This window comes from Paramisgurnus dabryanus, chromosome 21 (genome assembly GCF_030506205.2).
Source record: "Paramisgurnus dabryanus chromosome 21, PD_genome_1.1, whole genome shotgun sequence".
NCBI lineage: Eukaryota > Metazoa > Chordata > Actinopteri > Cypriniformes > Cobitidae > Paramisgurnus > Paramisgurnus dabryanus.
Window position 1 is genome coordinate 6,947,670 of NC_133357.1, and position 23,851 is coordinate 6,971,520.

At 36.2% G+C, this 23,851-nt stretch overlaps 3 long non-coding RNA genes across 6 annotated transcripts; 2 read left to right on the plus strand and 1 right to left on the minus strand.

Annotated features, from left to right (window-relative positions):
• The first annotated feature begins 1,572 nt into the window (after nt 1-1,572).
• On the plus strand, nt 1,573-7,979 carry LOC135750296 (uncharacterized). The gene is made up of 5 exons (XR_010532684.2): nt 1,573-1,750; nt 2,546-2,592; nt 4,036-4,082; nt 6,471-6,607; nt 7,836-7,979. It is a non-coding gene; the product is annotated as an uncharacterized lncRNA (long non-coding RNA).
• A 2,191-nt stretch (nt 7,980-10,170) lies between these two features.
• Nucleotides 10,171-19,057, minus strand: LOC135750259 (uncharacterized). 3 transcript variants are annotated; one of them, XR_012335610.1, is made up of 9 exons: nt 18,920-19,057; nt 14,429-16,064; nt 14,114-14,197; nt 13,923-14,009; nt 12,867-13,094; nt 12,626-12,689; nt 12,394-12,496; nt 12,192-12,313; nt 10,171-10,791 (listed from the first exon to the last, which is right to left on the minus strand). It is a non-coding gene; the product is annotated as an uncharacterized lncRNA (long non-coding RNA). The 3 variants fall into 3 exon arrangements; XR_012335611.1 differs by lacking the exon at nt 18,920-19,057 and having other exon boundaries at nt 14,429-15,564; nt 15,677-15,814; XR_012335612.1 differs by lacking the exon at nt 18,920-19,057 and having other exon boundaries at nt 14,429-14,986; nt 15,488-15,611.
• LOC141281346 (uncharacterized) lies at nt 15,949-19,822 on the plus strand. Of its 2 annotated transcripts, none has more exons than XR_012335613.1 (3): nt 15,949-16,086; nt 16,463-17,508; nt 18,948-19,822. It is a non-coding gene; the product is annotated as an uncharacterized lncRNA (long non-coding RNA). The 2 variants fall into 2 exon arrangements; XR_012335614.1 differs by having other exon boundaries at nt 18,951-19,822.
• The last annotated feature ends 4,029 nt before the right edge of the window (nt 19,823-23,851 follow it).

Below are 23,851 nucleotides of genomic sequence, written 5' to 3' on the forward strand. Positions count from 1 at the left end.
CATGCATGTATCTTTAAACACTTATTTCATCATGAATGATCAGTATGAATTGCTCTGGCCTGACTCAGTTCATCATTGATTGGGGGTTCAAACCTACTGGCTGTGGAAATTGATGGGAGGGGCTCATTATACCACTAGCAAACGCCGTTTTTTACGCCGTCTTTGACAGAAGATAACGCCGTTATTTACGGCGTAAATGGCAAGACAAAGGGCGTCTCAAAACGGCGTCATTGATTGGATTATAAAACGCCGTAAATAACGGCGTTGTTGCCGATTTTCGCGCGGTTTTAACGGCGTTTGGAATCCCGACGGCGTATTTAGCGGCGCAAATTCTGTTTTAAACGCCGTTAAATACGGCGTTTGGATGCAAACGCGATTCATTCATTGCGTAAATGTGGACCTTCTGGCTTGCCATAACGGTTGGTGTGATTAGTGTTTATAACGTTAAAAGTGAAAGTAAACAACGTTTTAAACTAGTGATACACGTCAGAACCGTATGATGTTGTTTTTGAGTTTTGAATCGCGTTGATTATTCAGTTATTTAACGTGATGCAACAAGTTTTCCGTCGTGTCAGACCACGAGGAAGAGAGAGAGAGTTTGTAAAGAGTTAACACGCTACGAGCCGTGTAATTTGAATTTACCCGTGTTTTATTTCGTGTATGTTACACAGTATTTGTTTTATTTGTTCAAACGAGCAGAAAACATAGTGGATGTCACAGTGTTATTTGAGGAAAGCCTTCTGAGTCGTCAGACAGGGCTGTGTATCGTTCGTCTTCTCATGCGTCGCCTGCACGTGGTACTGCAGTCTCGTGGATCGTGCTGTTGTTGTAATGATCACGGGTACAGTCGCAGAAGAGCATTGAGTGAAGAAGCTTTACCCTGCCATCCCTGGACGTCATTCAGACCCAGGTAGCCAGTGCATTCGGGCCAGATCCGGCTGAGTGTCGGCGCACACGGCTGTGTTCTGGCTGCGGCTTACCAGCATTAAGCCAGCACTGGCCCAGCAAAAGTTGCCAGATTCGGCTAGGCTGTGGATATGCGGATTTGGTCCGATTTTGGCTGACAAATGGCATATTTTCCACATATTGGCTTTCACATTTCACGTTTGTTTTAATAAAAATATATTAATTTAACAATTGATATGCATATAATTGTTTCTATTTAATGTTTTGATAATTGTTTTTTTAGTTTTCCTGATTAATGGTAGCCTATGTCAATAAGTGAAAAGTAGTGTGAGGAAAAGTTAAGCTTAGAAATTTTTCCCTAATAAAATAAGGGAAGGGGAGAAGCATATTTTAATGTTAAGAATAGGTTTGAAGAGGCATAAAGTGCCATTAGCCTATTGAATGTTAGTATCTGGGCTATTAAGTTTATACTGAAATATTTTCTATGTATGTAATATTTCAACAAACATATATTGTATTAATTAATGGTCAAATACTAAATTGAAATTTTATAAAAATATAAAAAAAATTAATAAGCTGTAAAGCTTGTCAATTTGTTTACTTTATTACAACTACAATTTTCAGCCCTTTTCCAGAATTTGAACTAATTTGATCATAAAGATTGATCTATTTATAATTTATCGATTACAATTTTTAGACAATTAAAGCTGGTTAAAGGAACTTTTATTTTGGAAAAAGAACTGCTGCTGTTTCAAGACATGCGCACTAGCTGCGACATCTAGTGACGACATTTACCGGGCTTTAACGGTTGTTGCTGCTTGAAGTCTGCTGCAATTTCTCTGAGGTAAGACTTTTTGGAAGTTATTTAACATATTTTTAATGCATAAAATATTTATACTCTGCACATATTAGATATATGTAAACTTCATTTAAAAGAAGGACAAACTGGTGTGACTGATATAGTATACGTAATTTTTTAAATGACCACAATCCCGCTTCAACAAATATGTAAATTAGCATTTTAATTTATTATTAAAATACTGAAGTCTTTCTAGATAAATTTGAGTAGAAAATCGATTTTTATAATTTATCTGACAAGGAGAATTCGGACATAAGAAATGAACTCTGCTCAGTTTAATGAACTTACTTAAACAGTAATATTTCGTTTAGCAAAACAAACAAATAATATTTCGCAACTCATAAAACTGGTCTGAGGATTTGCCTCAGCAGTCTATGCAGCAGGCGGGAGTAACTGAGGGATCGTGAAGCTATTCTGCTAAACACTCGTAGCCACCTCAGCCAGTTCCGCTATTATACAGCTGACTGAGGTATTTTTTTTTACCAATGGATAACTTTGTCTGGTACAGAAAACGTTTAAATTTCACAGAATAGAGAGCATTGCAGCTACAGGACACAGCTGGTAGTTAAACTTCTTTACTTAGGCTAAAGTGCACCTGCAGTAAAAATATTTCCACCTCACTGTTGCACAGCATTATAACCGATTTCATCTATTGAAAGATGCTTTGTAGAAAATGAGTGAACCTTAATTATGTAATTATTACTCAACATTTTGTATCTATGATCTGTCTGTCGGTTATACAACTTAACAACTTATTGTGATTGTTTTTGTCACATTTAGATTTCTCAAGATCATCAGTTTGGACAGAATTCATTTGAAGAATTAATGTAAGTAAAAGTACAATATTGGACGGGGCATGGATATTTCTTGGGAATCAGTTTTGTTGCATTGTTAATGTCAGGACTGTCTGAGGGGTCAATTGGGGCCTGAAGTATGATAGGGATTTGTTTAGGGCTACAAATATATATTACAAATAACAAGTCTTTAAAAAGTCTTTACATTAAGTAGTCTAAACTAAACTTTGATATGTAAACGTTGTTATGTAAACTATAATAACAAGATATTTTATTAGATCACAATTCCAGTTAATGGATTTGGCATTTGCAGTCATTTTGAAATATAAATATAATGGTAGAGAAAACACAATTATCTGTGGATGTGTGTGATTAAGAGTAAGGAAAACTTACTTTTTTATATAATTGAAAATTAAATTTTGCTGCATCTTGCAAATATTACAATTTTAAATAGGCAAGGCTTAAAAAGGTATAAAAATAATAATGAACTTTCTCGATAATACAACACTGGCACAATTGGGCATGTAACCGTTTTTTTTTACCTTAGTGGTGTGCCCTTATTCTAGTACTTATGTTTCTAGTAGCTATGTTTACATGCAACCAATTAATCAGTTTGTAATCGTATTGATGGCTCAATCGTATTAAAAAGCCGTCATGTAAAAACCTTAATCAATACGATTGAGGTAGATTGGATGCAAATTTGAATCGTATTGAAAGGGGTGGTGTAGTCCAATCTGTGATCCGATCAGCAGGAGAAAAGTATGCAGTTAAATGCGTGAATCGAAGTATTTTGTCGGATGCAAAAATACATTGTGCATGTGCACAGAAAATTTGTGCTCAAGTTCACGTCGTATATTTACCTCTTATTTGCTTTGGTTTGGCTTTGGGGTGGCATTGCCAAGTCCTCTCTTTTTTTCGTTCAGATTTGGGCTACTGTTTAAACTGTCTTTGCGAGTTGTTTTTTCTGCGGGTCAGATATGAAAGGATTTTGTTCATTAGTTATTGGTATTTGGGCTGTGATAAGTCATTGGGAGGCTTTTGGGCTAATTTTGAATGTCCATGGGGATGGTTTTGATATGTGAAGCTGCCAACCCTGGCTGTGCGCTTGCACAGATGTTCGGTTTATATAAAATGTACATGAAAACAAACATTTTGAGGTGCAAACATTTAAACATGTTTAGGGTGCATGTAAACTGTATTGTTGTAACCTTTCATCGGATTAAATTCAGTCGGATTGACAAAATTTTGTGCATGTAAACATGGCCCTTGTGATGACAGTTTGTTCGAGGATAAGAAAACTGCCATCTAGGGTTTCAGAACGAAGCAAGAGCCATCAATATTATATATGTATTGTATGTTTATGTATATATACATTAGCAAGTAAATGTAATGGTTTTCTTAATAAATATACATAAATAACATAATGTGTCTAAAAATTATTACACAAGAAATTCAGATCTTTCATGTGTTTTTCAGAGCACTAGCAGGTTCCAATAAAGGCTGGAACAGAACAGACAGAAAAGGTACAGTATACTTTCTTTCCATGTCCGCCTTGCCCACGCACACGTCCGTACCGCTTTAAAAAGTATATATTATTTACAGGACATTCACAAATTTAGAAAAAATGAAGAAAAGTAGCAGCTCCACCACTGCATTGAATATACTGTTCTGTATGAGTGTGCAACTCAGCGTTCCCACAACGCGCACGCTTGACATTTGTTCCTCAGACATGAGGGCTCGCGAAGCATGCACACAGCACGCAGTCAACACATGCGTGATCACTAAACTAAGTTTTCTTTCTTGTTTAAGTGAACATAAACAGCTAGATGTGTCAGTATCAGTATATTAAAGCAGTGCAGTCTTAAAGCTGTTCTGGGTCTTAAAGTGACAGTAGCCTACTGCTTTTTGTGTCAGAAATGTTCTTTCCACCCAAAAATGAAAATCACTCACTTTTCTTAACTGAACAACTTTTGCAGCTGCACATTTAATTCATACAGTGAGGACTGTGCAGTGTTTTGTGTGTATTTATTGCTAATGTTAAATCATAGATTCTAATAACTAATATTTTTACATTTAATACAGATGCCTGAAAAGTAAAACAAGATGTGTATAGTGTTATGATTAAAAAAACAAAAGATTTGGTTGTTTGTCAGTAGCATTGTTGTAGTGACAGCCAAAATACATCGGCCTAGGGCTGGGCAATATGGCAAAAATCCATATTGAACGATAATGATATATATTTCCATGTAAGTTGTTAATGCTTCCAGCTTTAAAACAGTATGCCAACAATGACTGAAGCCACAAAAATAAGAGGGTTCATTATATTTTAATCTGCGCCTTGTCAGTTTTTTAGCTAGCCAAACCACTTCCATATAAAGGAATTCGTGCTACCTTTTTGTCCACAATTTATCATCTTTGGATATTCGTTGCCACTTCCACTCATTTTTGTTTAGTTTTTTTGCTGTTGTGTCGAGTTTGCAAAGTAGGAAATGGACTTTGTACTACTCATGTTTATTACATATAGGCCAATGTATTTTGGCTGTCACTACAACAATGCTACTGAAAAGCAACCAAATTTTTAATATTTCCACTTAATCATAATACTATACTCATCTTGTTTTAGTTTTCAGGCATCTGTATTAAATGTAAATATATTAGTTATGAAATTGTCTGTCAACATGATTTTAACATGAACCTTAGCAATAAATACAAATAAAACACTGCACAGTCCTCACTGTATGGATTAAATGTGCAGCTGTGAAATTTATTAAGTTAATAGTAGTGAGGGGTTTTCATTTTCTTTGTATAATGAACATTGAACACTCAAGACAGCTTTGAACACCCAAGACAGCTTTAAGACGGCACTGCTTCAATATACTAATAAACATACAGCTGTTTATGTTCACTTAAACAAGAAAGAAAACTTAGTGAGCCCTCGTGTCTTGAGAACCATATACGAGCTATACATGCTGGTAAACAGGCACGTCACCTTGTGGAAACGCACAGTCGCACACTCATACAGTACAGTATATTCACTGCAGTGGTGGATCTGCTTATTTTCTGTTATGTTTTCAGTTGATAAGATGTGCTTTTTGATTACTGAAATTTAATTTAACCAGAATCCAGAATAAAACGAAAAACACGGAATTTGAGAAAAAATTTAACTGAATCTGGGGAAAAAACAATAGGGCCATAGCTGTGCTAAAACCTGACTCCAATTGGCTTTTTTGAGGTCATTCAATTAAGGGTTCACATTTTTTTTCACAAGCACTAAGATGTTTTTTGGTAGTTCTCAATAAAGACATGAAAGATCAGAATGTTTTTGTGTAATTATTTTTAGACACATTGGGGCGGTTTCCCGGACAGGGATTAGACTAGACTTAAACAGTTTTAAGAGCTCTCCAAACTGAAAACAACTTACACTTACATATCTTAAAATACATCAGTGCCCTTTGTTTTACCTCAAAATGCACACAGGTAATGTTTTTAGTAAGGCATGTTTGTTAAAACTAATTATATTTCCTAATTAAACTAAGGCCTAGTTCTGGATTAAGCTAATCCTGGTCCGGGAAACCACCCCATTACGTTTATCAATGCCCTTGACTTAGATAAAGTTTAGATTGCATTTTATGACAAATTTGTTCAGAAAACTGTGAAATTCACATACTTTTTCTTGCCACTGTATATAAAGCCATTACAATGTTAATCTATGAAGCTATAAGTCTTCCACCCTAAAGTACCTGTCATTGTATTTGAAGCAGAATAGCTTGTAGGTAACATTTAACCCTGGAGAACCCACGGGTCTAATGTAGCCAGTGTTAATTGATTCTAAGAGAAGGGTTCTTGGGTTCTCCAGGGTTAAACTAACATGCTTGCATTTACCTAATTAAATAATTTTGTTTCTTTTCAAGAATCTGTCAGAAGAAATTCAACTACTGTTCGTGCACCAGATGGTGAAGTAGAAAAGTTCGTAAAAACTTCTGCAGCTTGCATCTGACAGAGATGCAAAAAGAATAAGAGAGCGGGCCTGAAAACAAGCAAATTCAAGGTATTTCAATTGTTGTTAAAGGGATAGTTCAATAGATATTCTTTCATCATTTACTCATCCTCATGTTGTTCTAAATCTGCATGATTTTTTCTGATGAACACAAATTAAGATGTTTTGCGTAATGATGGTAAAACCACAGCACATTGTAACCATTGACTTCCATAGTAGGAAAAAGTATTTTGAAAGTATTGTGATATATGATGAAGAAAATATTTTGATAAATGATGGTTAGCACACAGGTGACGGTACCCATTAAATTCCATCATATTTTTTTATTCCTTCTATGGAAGTCAATGGTTACAATCTGCTGTGTGTTTACCATCATTACTCTAAATATCTTCTTTTGTGTTCATCAGAAAAAATTCATACAGGTTTAAAGGTAGGGTAACACATTTTGAAAAATGCTAACGGTAGCCGCCTAGTAATGAAATCACGATCCCACCCTTAAGTCAAATCGCCATCCAAAGTCACGCCTCTTTCATGAACATGCACAGATCAGACGGTCACATTTCATGTCTCATTCACCAGTGAGAAAACTTTGCAGTACAAAGTGAATAACACTTCCAAAATAACCAACATAAACAACTGGTTTATATCAGAATTAGTTTAAGCACACGTTCGGTTGTGTAGACGTAGTAACTATATCGTTATGCCAATCCGTAAACGAACACAAATTTCATAAGCAACACAATGTTTCATCAAAGTAGAATATCTGAATCCATCTCAATACAAACATATCGCGTACCTACCTTACCAAAATAAACAACGACCCTTTCAGACCCTTTGCCTCCTGCAGCTGTTTCATCTCGTGGTAAAGCAGTAAAGTTACAGATGTTAATTTGGGTTTTTGCTCTTGCTGATCCAGGCAGTTTTTGCTGTTGTTGTTATAAAAGATGCCTTTCGTTTTGTGGCTCCTGTACAGGTTGTCAATTCAGCAGAAAAGTTTGCTTTTCTTGCTGTTTACAGACAGGAGATGAGCGCACGTGAACACGCATCTTAATACCAAGTGTAAACAGCCTCTTAACCAGCATAACTAAAAATCTTTCAGGATCAAATCTGTTACCCTACCTTTAAAACAACATGAGGATGAGTAAATGATGACAGAATTTTTATTTTAGGGTGAACTATTCCTTTAACATTTACCCAATTTAACATTAATGCCTTCAGTCTATCTGATGAAGTAACCATGAGTCATTTTCTGTTCCCCCTCTTATCTCTTTTCTCTCAGTCTTTCCTTCTTTTAGGGTACACTTGAGGAGTGTCCAGATGTTTATTAATGTTTTATTAATGTAATGTTATGTTTCAAATAAACATGTAAACATACTGTATATTTTTCTTTCTTTTTTAAACACCTACAGTAAAGTGTGACACTTAACACATTAAAAGCATCACAAACATTGAGGATAGAACTTCTAATGTGCAGTTTAACTTTTTTTAACTAAATATAATAAAAGTTTTTTTTAAGAAGGGATAAGTACATGCCATCTTAAGGGCTAAGGTTATAAAGTATTGTTTTGTGGAAAAAACACTTTAAAAAATTTTTTGGGCTAGTTTCGTCTGAGTGTACAGTTTAACCTGGCATGATTCTGGCACTTTGCTGGCAGTGTCGGCTGACTTTAAGCACCCGGACATTGGCCAGTTTTGGCTGAGTGTACAGTTTTAGCTGGCGTGATTCTGGCACTGTGCTGGCAGTGCCGGCTCACTTTAGGCACCCGGACATGGGCCAGTGTACTTGGGCCGATTCTGGGGCGTCATTCATCCCAGAGTTGGCCCTTTTCTGGCAGCCGGAACTGGGCCGTGTTTTTTTTTCTGGCCTGCCGGATTTGGGCCATTATTGGGCCAAACTGTTTTGGCTACCTGGGGAGTCTTGTCCACAAATTGAGTGGTGATGTACATATTTCTATTTTTCTACTGAACACTGGTAAGCAAATCATTGTTTTCAGTGAGTGAACTGAATTGGATGGTTTAACTATCATTTGTGAAACTGTGATTAGTGCACATTTTTGCCAAGGAAATCAGAGACTTTTTCTGTGCACAAGTGCATTATTCATCTTTGAACCCATGGACATGGAAATGGAAGGGGTTTAAAAAACTACTTTTTTTCCTGGAACTGTTAACTGATTTACACATTCCTAAAGGTGGATTGGACTTTATAATCAGTTGCCTGATGAAGATCAGTTGATCGAAACGTTGCAACGCAACTTTCATTAAATTCATTTTTTCAGCAAGCAGATAGTGTGCGGGAATTGTTCTTTGTATACTTTAGAAAATATAACACATTGATGCAGATTAAACTATCCAACAGTATGTAAAATTCACCAACCTTAGAAATATACAAAAGCAAAATGCAACACACAACATTGCAGCAATAATATTAATTTACATCACTAAAACATCATTTATAATAGTAAAACAGACACAAGGACCTTTAATTAGCAAAATATACAATTTTATTTAACTACAGTTTTGAATGTTTATTTCAAAATACCAAGACTTCATATTGAATTTTGGGATAGCCAAGGCTGTGAAGGATACATCTATGGATCCTCGGTAGGGCTGTAACGATTTATCGTGCAAATGCGCGTTTTCTCAATTAATGAATTTGCATGAATTACGATGAAATGCCGCCACATCCAAAAGCCAGGGGGCGCTCTCGTGCAGAAACTAACTTTGTGCCACAGAAGAAGTAGGCTAGCATTGCAAACGCTGTTCCATGAAATGTCTACAAGAATATTTATATTGCTGTTCTTCAAATAGTTTCAGGTATTTTCATGATAATAAAGAATATTTTGAATGATTTTGTTTTATTTTGAATGATTATGATTTTTGATGCATAATCAGGCAGGTCTTTTTAATGGGACAAGCTATAGCGTTACAGCCCTAACTCGGAATCAGTGGGGAAAAGGCCACAGTAAGAGGCTTTTATATGAATGAGCCTTCGAATTGTGACAGCCTTCGTCACAGCCCGGTGATGTCATTTGCCTTCAGATACGGCCTTGGAAGGCCACAGCCCCTGAATTGGGATGAACCCAGTATGTCAGTTTAAAGGGCGATTTATAGTCGTGCATAGGTCCGTAGCCTGTGCATAGCTCTGCGTAGCCTGACGCGCACCTCACAAAATTTTTAACAGCGCATCAGATCTACTGACGCGCGTCTATCTACAGCGCGTCAGATTGGTCCACCAGAACCCCTCCCGTCAGGTAAAAAAACTGTGTCATAGGTATTTCCGTTTGTGACGGTGAAAACAAAAATGAGCCAAGTTGAGGAGTGATTTAACTCAAATTGCATCAAAAGTCGCTGTTTATTTACTTCCATCATTGCTGGTCTTCTCAAATTATACACAACAAGTTGCTGTTTCTTCTTCGTTTGTGGGTTAACTTGCTTAGCTTCTTCTTCTGTGACTTCTTTTGCTGCTAAAATATTTAATTTTAGAGAAAATACACATGGTAGGCTAATAGATACTTTAAACAGTATTACACTGAAATCATCTTGGCCATATGCTGGTGAGACATGAAAACACATAAGCCCTCTGAATGGAGAGCAGTCATGCCCATTAGAGTCCCAGCAAACAAAAAAAGGTCCCCAGGACGTCCCCTAAATGGCATCTGCGAACGTCCCCCGGACGTTATCGTGTAGGGTTCTTTTGACGTCCTGCGAACGTCCGCAAAAACGTCTTCCGGACGTTCAAAATGACGCTTTGGGGACTTTATTGACTTTTAGGGGACGTCATGGGGACCTTTTTTGTAAGCTAAATAACATGCTAAGCACTTTAGGCGAACGTCCCCCGAACGTCATCGTGTATGGTTCCCGTTACGTCGAGCGGACTTCCGCGAGGACGTCCTCCGGACTTTTGCGAGGACGTTCGCGGGACGGTCAGCGGACTTTCGGGACTTTTAGGGGACGTTCGCCTAAAGTCCTCAGCACGTCGTTTTATTTCCTTGCTAACCAATGAAATCAGACACGCTAAACATTGTATACCACAAAGTTCTTTTATTTTAATTAAACAGTTGTAATTATCCTGTGCTCCGTGTTTGTGTGAGCGTGCGCGAGCTCTCGTGCGCGAGCTCCCGTGCGCGTGCCGGATCTCCCGTACGCGTCAGTCAAACGCGCTTCAGCTGCGTGTGTCTGCGTGTCTCTGGCTGTCTGCTGGACTCCGATGTCAAATATTTCCGTGGTCTTCTAACCTAAAACAACGAAACGAACACATTCAAAAGTTAAGTATTTATTGGGGTGGTTTCCCAGACAAGGAGCTTAAACCAGGACTATGCCTCAGTTTAATTATGAAATATAACCAGTTTTAACAAACATGCCTTACTAAAACATTACTTGTGTGCAATCTGATGTAAAAAAAACAAAGGGCACTGATGTATTTTAATATATGTCAGTACAAGTTGTTTTTAGGTTGGACAAAAATGTCTTGCAAAAAATCTGTAGCAAACATTTAAAAGGGAGACAGAATTCTGTGCTAAAACTAGAAAGCATGCACAACTCTCTTTTACCTTAGTATTGAATGTTTATGGCATTATAGTTGCTGTTACAGTTCACTCAAAGTAAAGGTGGCTAAATGTGGACATACAGTTCTGTGCAAAAGTCTGCATGCTACCATTAGATTTGTTGTTTTTGCAATTGTGTAGTGATCATATGTTTATTTCTCAGTCTCTTTATTAGAATACAACCAGAAAATACAGGAAATGTGTATGTAGTATTAAAAAACAGTATAAAAGTTTAAGCTGAAGTTTAAAGTATTTAGGGTAAACTCACCTTCAACTTGAGCAATAGCAGGCAACTGCAGGATCTCTTACACATAAATAAAATTTTATCCTTTCTAATTCTAATCGAATGACTTCAGTCTCCTCAAAAAAGCTCAAGATGTGTTTCGTGCCAAGAGAAGTCACACTAAATACTGACTGATGTTTTTAATTTTGTGTACATATTTCCTGTATTTTCTGTTTGTATCTTAATAAAAAGAGTAAAAAATAAATATGGATGGACATTTAAATTTAGCTAAAACAACAAAGCTGGTGATGGTGGCCTAGACTTTGCACAGTACTGTATGTTACCTATTTTATGTGTAAATGCAAATCGATATGAATATGAATACTCAGTATGGTTTCAGCTGGTCAGGCTGGTGTAGCAGGATTGTTTTACAGAGGTTTTGGACACTTTGTAGCTGGTCAGGCGGGAAGACCAGCTGACCCACCAGCATATACCACCTTGGCTAAGTTGGTTGGCTGTCTTAGCTGGTTTAAGCTGGTCCTTTAACCTGGCAAAACTGGTACGTCAGCTGGTCTTCCACCCTGACCAGCTACAAAGTGAACATACACATCTCAGAGAGAGCATAGGTCACACACACACACACACACACACACACACACACACACACACACACACACACACACACACACACACACACACACACACACACACACACACACACACACACACACACACACACACACAATATTTTACTATGACATAAAATAATATAAGTTGTCTTATTATATTGATCTTTGATATTATTGTAGTTTTTTGTGTTAAAGGCATATTGAAGTATAATATGTAGAGTATATTCACACAGACTCACTTTAACTCAATGTTAGTTGCAAGTTTGAAACTGAGCTGCTGAAATTTGCCCTGTGTAACTGTAGCATCCTCCTAATTCCCATCTCCCAAACTGCCTCCCCTCTGAAGAAACAGATAACGAATCTACAAACAAAACAATCCGTAGTAAACATGGGTAAAAAGTCAGCAGTGACTAGTAATGTTGCGTGTGTTATGGCACATACCATCTTTTGAAAGTCAGCTTGGCTTGCTCCATTTTTCCGACCACTGTTGTGATGTTGTCCTGGATTTGGTCTACTTTCAAAATGATTCTCCACTCCAAGATTTCTTTCAAGAAGGTGTTTTGAAACATTAATAACATTACTAACTATACCAGTAAAATAAATGAACAACAAGTCTGTCTGGAAGAAAACCAATGTCAATAATTTAAGATAAAAAAATAACAAAATAGTGTACCTTGATTCGCTGGTTGGAAGAAATTGATTGATGTGCTGCATTTGTGATTGTGCATGAAATGGAACTGTAAACAATAAAAACAATCATTTGTAAGTCACTCAAGGCATATAACAATTAATAAATTTAAATCAAGTAATCATCATTATACTACAAATACTGTAGACTGAGATTAAATATATTGTTTCTTAATTCCACAGAAGTATAACAATTTAAATGACTAATAACATTACAATGTACTCACAATAAGGTGCCTCAGGCAACATCAAAACATCTTTTTGCTTTTTCTTACTGGTTGCTCCTCATCTAACAAAAAAAACACAGGGAAAAAAATCTGAAAAGAATGATAATATGAAAGTGAATCATAGTGACCTTATAGTTTCACCTGGCTTTTCAGCTGAGAAATACTCCTATTTGCTGTTAACAATGATTCATTTTCTTCACTTTCAAACTGGAAATCTTATCCTCAGGTCTAGAAACAACAAGACAAAAAAGAAGTATTTGATATTATTAAGAAACTTACACAATGATTCCCACTGTTTTAAATCATGTAACAATGAATGCAGTGACAATTAAATCACCTTCAATAATGATTTTACCCTTAGATAATTTACTGTCCTACTGAACTGTGAATAAATGTGCATTTAAAGAAAATATGGATAGACAACATGCATTTTTCTTGATCATTCCAACTCTTGGTCAATATACATTACTGTACAAGTGTCTTAGGCCACCATCACCAGCTTTGTTGTTTTAGCAAAGTTTTAATGTCCATCCATATTTATTTTTCACTTTTTTATTAAGATACAAACAGAAAATACAGGAAATATGTACTCAAAATTAAAAATAATTTTTTTTTTAGAACTAAATGTCTTCTTCAGACATCAGTCATATTTAATGTGACTTCTCTTGGCACAAAACACATCTTGAGCTTTTTTGAGGAGACTGAAGTCATTGATTAGAATTAGGATTTGATTTTATTTAGGTTTAAGAGATCCTGCAGTTGCCTGCTATTGCTCAAGTGAAAGGGGGGTTTACCCTAAAAACTTGACACTTCAGCTTAAACTTTTATACTGTTTTTAATACTACATACACATTTCCTGTTTTTTCTGGTTGTATCCTAATAAAGAAACTGAGATATAATGATATATGATCACTACACAATTGCAAAAACCACAAATTTAATGGTAGCATGCTGGCCTAAGACTTTTGCACAGTACCTCATACAAACATTGTATATTTGGCTTGACAGTATTTGTTGAGGTTAAAAAGAAGTTTGGTATTACTTTGCATACTTTACCTGTGTGAGAAAATGGGCTACTCTGACTGCATATTGTCCACAGCTGTTTGTCCAGAATGGCACATTGTTTATTTTGGTCTCAATACCCTTCAGATAAAAACAAGCATGTTTGATTATTTTTATTTTTTATATGTAGCTGACCATGTTGTTCATGTTTATTTGTATTTTATAAAACATGGATAAAATCTTACCACATTCTTTCACTCTAACCACAAGGATGGTGCTACCTCAGCCTTATTTTGTTCAGTAAAATGGAGCAAAACAGCACAGGAAACCTGTAAGTAAAGTCCATATAAATCTGTAAGTTCAGCTTGCAGTCCTCAAAGGCAATATACACAGTTAGCCTTAATAGAGAACCATTGGCTTTATTCTCAAACCTTAGGCTAAAATTGTTTTCCAATGTTTTTTCCTTTTTCCTGGAAACATGTAGGATGTTTAATCTTAGTTTTTCTCAAACCAGTATCAATATTACAGTATAAGATAAGCTGATCTGGTGCTGAACTTACCTTTTTGGAGGACATGTTTAGATGTTTAAAAGCTGAGAAAACAAAATAAAGAAAGTAAATATATATATATACACATCAAAATATATAAAAGAATTAAAAAAATTAAGCTGCTTAAATGTTACCCTGATGTACCCCCAACCGTCCCAGAGATTTTATGTATTATTATAAGAGATTTGATTCAGTTTAAGATTTGTATTCAATTGCTACCATCATAAGGTTTAACCATACACCAGATAAAGGTTTAAAAATAAAGTCTAAACAATATGTTCACAGGCTACATGCATTCAGGCTGATTCATTATGCTGCACATTAAAAATAATTGAACCACATCTACAAACTTATTTTGGTGATTTAGCCCACAAGTTACTTGAACTGGCATGTCCATTGTTTTTACAATGAATTAAATGGCTTTTTTTTTTTTACTGCGTTTGGCACAGTATTCAATCCTACACGTTATTGTACTACAGTACAGTAGGTGGCGGTATACTGTAGTATGCTGTTCATGTCCGCATCGTCATACGCGCCAGCACCCCTGAAAGACTGCAGGAACAGAAACCCCTGGAAAGGTAAGTTAGGCGTTTTAATTTAAACTTTAAAATGCGTTTAATCACCACGACAGTAAATTTTTGCTTTGCCATTACTAAAGAATCAATTCAGACAGAATCTCGCGCACGCTCACACTTGTAGGCCATTTCTGAAACGGAAGGCTGCATCCTGCGGAGGTCGCATATGCAGGCTGCATACGTCATCAAGCCTGGTTTATTTAAGTTAAATGAGCATTACATTCGCAAGTCATACGCATATTACAACAATTTACGATTAACTAAGAATAATAGTCAACTTTAGAATTGTTAATATTCTTAAATCTGACAGTCTTGATGACGTATACAGCCTACATATGCCACCTCCAGTAGCCTTCGGATTGAGAAACGGCCGTAATGAGCTCGCGCAGTAACTTATATTAATTATTACTTAATAACATTATACATTTACTCAAACACTGAAACAAAGTAAGCGAGTTACTTAAATATGGCTACAAACCTCGAATAAGTTATTTACCATTTACAAACCTCGACTGAGTTATCAAACTGCCCTCTTGAACCAATATTTACTGTATATGGTAACGAAATCTTACCCTGTAACGAAAAATTTACGAAATTACTAACTTATCTAACAATTAACTACAAAATAAACGGGATGTGTATAAAAAAAATGACGAAATTTAAAGGAGCTTTTGCTTATTCCTACCATCGAGACCGTTGTGTCAGTTGAAGTATGACGTGTGAGGCCTCGTGCCAGATAATTCAAATGTTCTCACGTGCAGTCAGGGCCTATACTGGCACGTGATAAAGAGATATGCTGTCATCCTTTCTTTTACAACACAAGTTGTTTCTATATATATATTAGACACAACAATAAAATTAATAAAATCTGTGATTGTTTGTCTAAATCCTTATTGCTGTGTGTTGTACAACTTGATAATTCATAAAAGTATAACAAGTGTTTGTTTTTATAGATGAGTTCCCTATTAAAGAGAGGCTTGATGCTGTTTACTCCACACTCTTAGGCTGATTTTGGATTATTTGTCTGTGAAGACACAGTAGTTCAGTTTCTGAATCCCATCAAGAATGAAGACCTGCAGGCCACCATATTGAGCTGTGAGTCAAAATTTATACTTTTATAACCATACCAGTATATGACATTTCAGTGTAGTGCCATTTAAGTTTCCCTGGCTAAAATAGTTTAATTTGGTAATATTTGTTAATAAGATTATTAATAAGTTATATTTGTATATTTGACTTGTATAGCAGGTTATATAGTTATATTTGTTTGAACAAATAAGTATATTGTTAATAACAAGCTGAGATGGTGGGTTTTCTGGCTATGGTTTTACAGGATGTATAAGAAGGGGAAAGCCAGAATAGGTAGCTTGGTTAATTTCGTTTACATGCATAGTTCATGGGGAATTTGTTCAGAGAAAGCATTCAAACACAACCAAACATCTTTACTGTCTCATGCTTTTCTGTGTTCCAGGCAGGGTCTGATGTCATAATATGGCGCTTTTCCAATGTAGAGTACAACTTGGCTCGGCACAATGCAGCTCATACCGCTTTCATTGCTTTTCCAGTACAGTTTAGTATCGCTTCAGAGTGGGTGAGATTATAGGCAGGGGTGCACATAAGGGTGTGTATGCGCGATTAGAAACAATTCCAGCGTACCAACGTTGCTGAAATTTTGTTACATAGTTAGCTAATTTACTGCAACATAAGGGATTTCATAACATCTCGATCACTCCCCAGTGACTGGTCCCAGTATAGGTCATAAACCCCGCCTTATTTAATGGGACTTAAGACCAAGCTGTTTTTTGTCATTTACTGTAGGTTTTATCATGCTGATGTAAATTCAAGTGTTTGTTTTTAAAATAAGTTTGTTTTTAGTTAGTTAGTTAATGCTATAAAACGGTGTTGTCACGTCATGATTGACAGCTGTGTATGCACATTCTGGGAGAGTGAGGGCGGGGCCTTGATTTCGCGGCTTTACATCCTGCTCACTACTGTGCAGGACTGGTCCCGAAATTGCTACTGCGCAGACTCAAGACCCAAGATGTCAGCGGCGATTATAGGCTTATTGTTACAGTTGCGTCCCCTCTACTGCCGTAACATCATCGTAAATGTGATACAAACACACACACAACATGGAGCAACATAGCATATTAATGGAATGTAGCCACAAAATCAAAATTGACAGCCACAACTACATTTTCCACTACCTCTCTCACATGACAGGTTCTGTACAAACACCCGTGTCATCAGTATCAGCTCTCCGCGGACAGAACATTTAAGCCATGACGCCTATATTTTTGGTGCGTTTTGGATGCGGAGCCATGCGCAAAGTTACAAAAATGCCATGCAGACATAGGCATGGTGGTGTGCTCTGCATTTTTGTAACTTTGCACATGACTTCACATCCGAAACCCCATCCCATTACTCCTCCCCCAAAAGTGAGCTGTGCTGAACTGGGTTATACTATGCAGTGGAAAAGCGCCAAAAGTGTCCTACTTCGTGGCTTGAAGGATTTAGGTAAGCAAATTTATCTGACACATCACAACCTAAAACCTTATAAAAAAGTTAAAAAAAATTCTTGATCTTAACATTTATTCACATTTAATGAGATATGGAGATTTTTATCTTTCACAGATGAATACATTTGAGTAAGCCGTTTTTATGTCTAAACACCGCGGTCCACCATACATGAAAGTCATCATGTTTCTACAGTAGCCCAAAACGGACAAACTGTTCTACAGAGCGTGTTTCGTCCATACGTTGTCTCAAGGGCTCATTATAGCATGCAGACCGCTGGTAGGCAGTTTCCACGCGTGTAACCACAGAAGCAGCTTGGCCAGTTTAACTCACAAATGAAGAAACAGCAGATTGTTGTGTATGTTTTGAGAAGACCAACAGCAGTGGCGGCCGGTGACTTCTTTTTTTGAGGGCACTCGATTCGGAGTTCGTCACAACATGTATGTAGCCCGTCATGTGTGTGGTTTCTTTTTTCAAAATATGTGTTCTGCGCTTTGAGAGATCCTATGTGCATCACGTGTCATGTCAAAATAAGTGCCTGCTGCAGATGCATCTAAAGGGTTTATGATAAAAGAGACACTCACGATTGCCAGATACTCACATAATCTCATGTGTAATCAGAGTTTACTGTTTTGGGAGTGTCTTGCATGTATTTTGTGAACGTGAGCGTCTCTTTTTTATCATAAACGGTTTTGACGCGTGTGCAGCAGGCACTTATTATGACAAAACATGTGATGCACACAGGATCTCTCAACACGCAGGACACATATTTTGAAAAAGGCACATGATACTCTGTACACTTATTTTGAATTAGCGGCCCTCGGATGAGGAGTAACGAACGCCACTGATGGAAGTAAATAAACAGCGAATCGTTGCAGTTTGAGTAAAATCACTCCTCAACTTTGCCTATCTTTGTTCTCACCGTCGCAATTGGAAATGGCTATGATGCAGTTTTTTTCCTGATGAGAGGGGTTCTAATGGACCAGTAACAGCGCTTGAAGTCCGCGTAGAACTGAAGCGCTGTTAAAAATCAGGCTACGCAGAGCTACGCTCAGGCTAGGGATAACCTACAGTGTAGACCTTACGCACGCACTATAACATGGGCTTCAGACGATGACATTTTTGTCCTGTGGCAGCTACCATAGAATCTCATTGCGTTTCGAAATTGAGGTTGATTGCAATTTCACCGCTAGATGCCACAACAAAATATAATACACATTTAACATATATAACTTTTCATTTTAAATATGGATTAGCAAATGCTGAAATTAACATGAACTAAGATTAATAAATATTGTAGAAGTATTGTTTATTGTTAGTTCATGGTAGCAAATGCTAACAAATACAAGCTTATTGTAAAGTGTTACCATTGCAATTTGATACTAAACCTAAAAATGTGTAAATGTCTTACCTGTATCTTTTTCACTGTTCTTTTCCAGCAGTTTCAGCGTTGGACTTGTAATTCTGCGTGTTTGGCTTCTTTAGCACTTGCTGTTTGAAAGTCATTGCTTGCAACAGATTGAGCGACTGTCATTCTACATTTCTGTTTGCATTGCTTTGCTTGCATTTTGAATCCTTCGCAATAATAACTATGCAAAAAGTTTTACATTTGAACTGTAGTTGTAGATTTAAATTAGTTTTTCCTTGATATAATGTATGTATATAGATTTTTACAATTATTTATCATGCAGTGCTTCATATATGAGAAAGACAACGCTTGAAGAACCACACAACACTCATATTAATGTATGTGTCATATTAATAAAAATAAACAAGTCTTTGCACTTCATTTATATTTAATTGAGTGATATGTAACTTCACAATGGTGGATTCTTTAACTATTACATGAATATGTGCATTGTGATTTCGATTTATTGACCATAGTTATTATGTGTTAGGAATAGTGGAGAAAATCATTTACTAAAAAAGACAAAGGTGCCAGATCTTTCATTTACTTTAAATGCAATAAAATTATAGAACAATTGTAAGCAGCTTTAATGGAATCTATGTAATATAGTCAGTAAAGCATACTAAGTAGTTTATAAATTAAGAAATTCTTAATATTAGATACTATAAATTACGATTTTCATTAGTAAAGCCATAGCAAAAACAGCATTTTTACTTTGATGTTGCATAAAAGGGTAACTCTTATGGTTAAATGTGTATGGGTTTATATTAAAGCTTCGAGTGGTTTCACGTCCCCGGAAGGTCCGCCAGCGAACGTTGTCTAGCGGACCATATGCGGACGTCACCAGAAGGTCCGCCAGAAAACGGTTTTTAGCGGACTTTGTGCGGACGTCCCCGGAATGTCCGCCAGCGAACGTTATTTAGCGGACCATATGCGGACGTTCCCGGAAGGTCCGCCAGCGAACGTTATTTAGCGGACCTTATGCGGACGTCCCCGGAAGGTCCGCAAGCGAACGTTATTTAGCGGACCATATGCGGACGTCCCCGGAAGGTCCGCCAGCGAACGTTACAATGCGGACCAATTGAGGACCTTATGCGGACCTAAGAGGACGTTCGCGACGTCCGGGGGACGTCCCCTGTTTGCTGGGGTTTTACCAGTGGCTAAACCTGCACACAGGAAATAAAATTGCACAGTTTCATCAAAGTGAAGTGTGTATAAATAACTTAATAAATAACTTTGTTCACATATATGATACATAATCTATTGGAAAAGGTCCATTGTTTGGAGTCATGTTTTGGTGATTCACTTAAACATCTGATAACTAGTCCACTCAAAGCTGATATTATTTCGTACTTAAATGTCAATACAGGCACGTTTAATGTAAATTAAACAATAATGTGTTTAATCATGTTGAATAGAATTAAACATAAATTCTAACTTTTAGTAAATCTTGTAAATATGTTTATTCATACTGTAGGATCCAGTAGATTACTAGCAATTTAAATGAAAACAGCTTTTCAATCTCTTAACATTGTCTGTTGTGGTATGGTTTCACTGACCTTTTTGGGCATATTTTAATGTTACTTATACACTGTAAAATTAGGATTCTGAATTTAGAATCATTTTTAGAATCAATGGTTGTGTTGTGCACTAGAACTATTTATTTTGGAGTGAAAATATTGTACACATAAATTTGTTTTGCATTTCAGTTATTATACTTCACAGTAATATTGTGTTTAATAAAAATTGGAGGAAACTTTAACAGTTTACTTGAAGTGTACTTTTGATTTATAATTAATGATTTTGTTTTATTTACAGATTGTACTGAATTATATTTAGATATTTTTAGATTGTAACAAAAGTTTAAGATGTTTTAAGATACATTTCTTGGGAATTCATACATTTTCATCCAAATTAAAATGTTATTTTACAAATGTTAGCATGCATTTATTGAATGTATTTGACTGTAAAATTTTTTTTTTAATTTAGTACATATCTGTGAAATAGTAGCATTTTCCCTCAAATCAGAAAACTTATTGTATTGTTTTGTAATTTAGCATATTTAAATTAGATAATTAACGTTGTGACATGATCACACAAGATACATGTTTTACCACTCATTATATTGTGACTTATGTATATTTGAGTTTAAATTAGTTTTACGTGTTTTCTTAGCCATTTTATCCTTTTGCTATTTTATGTGTGTATGTCTTTTATTTTGCTTCGTCTGCCTGTCATGTGAGGGGTCACATGACATGGAACTTTGTATAAAAGGAAGGAGCAGGAGCACATGGTTAGCTGACGCTATAGCTAAAACAAGCGGTTGCTGGGTTGTGGAGTTTGTGTATTTGGGCTTACCTGTCCAGTTACGTTTTATGGACTTTGGATATCACTTTCTTGGATTTTATATACACAGTGGAAACTTTGCACATTTGGACTTTTAACACGCTTGGACTTTTATATTTTTTTAGATTTGTTTTTTGTATTTCCTTCTTTTAACAGTCTTGAGTTTTTAAATAATTGTAACTCAACCTTTAAGGCTGGCCGTTACAACTTTATTTTAACATTGATGAATGTTTACAGAAAATAACTAACCAATCAAATGCTGTAGGGAAAACCACAATGAACTATATATTAAAAACATATAATCTCTGCTTAGTTACTTGTCAATGACTGCCAGTAAATTACTGTGGAAAAAAATCACAGTAGTTACCTGGCAGCCATTGACAATAGTAATTTACTGTACGGAAAAATCACAGTAGTTAACTGGCAGCCATTGACAAGTAACTTACTGTGGAAAAGAAATCACAGTATTTAACTGGCAGCCATTGACAAGTAACTTACTGTACGGAAAAATCACAGTAGTTAACTGGCAGCAATTGACAAGTAACTTACTGTACGGAAAAATCACAGTAGTTAACTGGCAGCCATTGACAAGTAACTTACAGTACGGCAAAATCACAGTATTTAACTGGCAGCAATTGACAAGTAACTTACTATAGAAAAAACACAGTAGTTAACTGGCAGCAATTGACAACTGTGCTTTTTCTAAAGTAAGTTACTTGTCAATTGCTGCCAGTTAATTACTGTGAATTTCACAATATGTTTTTTACAGTGCATATGAAATAAGATATGAGCTCAGGTGCAAAACCTGCTATCTGACACGTTTTCTTGTAAATGAGCATTTTTTATCAGACTCTTAATGGATTATGACAATAAAATTGTATTTCTGAATGACCTGATGCTGGGATTAAGCATTTGAAGCAAAGGTATTTGTATATAACACATGCTGAGAGCATTCATATTATCTCACACTTTTTACAGAGGTGGCATTTACAGTGTAGCAGTTTTTGCATCTGAGCTCCTCAATTGCTCCCTTGACTTACCTCTAAATTACACAAAAATGAATTTCTTTGTTTTACACTCACAACATACTGTCTGACTGTAAAAGTAAGTTTTATTGTAAGTCAGAAGTAATTAAAGCTTAGCTAGTTCTCAAAAGCATTTTTTCTGTCAAATTATTTAAACATGTTCAGTTCAGAGTGCAATTGCTGGTTAGAAAGTCACAATTAAAAAGACAATTAAAAATATTCCTGCTGTTATGGCATGCTATAGTGCGGTAATAGCAGACAAAAATTTTGAAAAAGGTTTTCACTTGATTTATATACAGTGCATTTCTCTAGTGGTTTATTTGCCAAACTTTATTAGTTAAGCAACCACAGTTATAAAATATTATGTGTTTACATTACTTTTACAGAAAAGTCTAAATTAACATATTTTTAAATCACATTTTGGATTAGATTGCCAAACACTTGAATCATAGACATAATAAATACCAGTCGGGTATTGTACACGCGGCCACATTGGTCCAGACATAAGTATCACAAATACACAAATGATACAAAGCACAATAACATTTATTTCACAACCAATTTCAATGGTTTAAGATGTATGTGGAGTACAGAATGTTTTATTCAGGAACTACTGTATAAAACCCACACTTGTTTCTGGGACAATATCTGTTCAAACGGTCCTAATTTGTATTAAACATATTTGGTACCAATTTTTACCTTTGAGGTACTAATATACACCCTTTAGGAATAAATGTGAACTTTTGAAATGGTACTGTACTACCCCAGTAACAACTTTTGTATCTTTTTCTGCATATGGATGGCACTATGATTATGTCATTGACCATAGACTGTGTAGATTGTGCATTTGCTGCAGCATTGTAGTCAGCACATAGCCTCGTCCAACCAGACTCTCGTACATTCATTTCATTTGTACATAGAGTCTGGCCACGCTCCATTGCAAAGCGTTACTTCCGTTAAGGAGGGTCCTCTGTTGAAGTTTAAAACTATTGGATCTGCCCAGAGTCTCTCTGAATCTGCCATAACCAATCGCTAACGTTTGGTCGTGATGTATATCATGCACCGAAACCGGACGGAAACAACAAGTCAGAATAATTAGACAAACAAAACTTAGCAAACCTGCTTCTTGCTCCAGCTTTACATTCTGTATATTCGGCAGTTTTGCAACAACGGACCGAATAGCTTTTCTCATGTCTTTCTCCGCTGCCATTACTGAACTACAACTCAAACTGATGCCCGACCTCAACGTCATCGTTCTTAGCCACCCCCCATCTGTTCGCTGATTGGTCCTGCAGATTTTTGCAGGAGAAAACGAAACTCTACAGAGCAGTCCCTGACGTAGTACTGAAGCTAAATCAAAATTAAGTGGAAGCACATAGTAGGGCGGAGCCAGGCTAGTCAGCACCACCATATGAAGTATTTATTATGTCTATGTTTTATGTCTATGCTATTCCTTTGAGGATCCAGTAAAACATTTTACAGTTACAGTGGTAAACATTTTTATGATATTGTAGGAAGCTCCTGTAGGCAGAGGATCTATTTGCAAGTTTATTAGTAAATCATA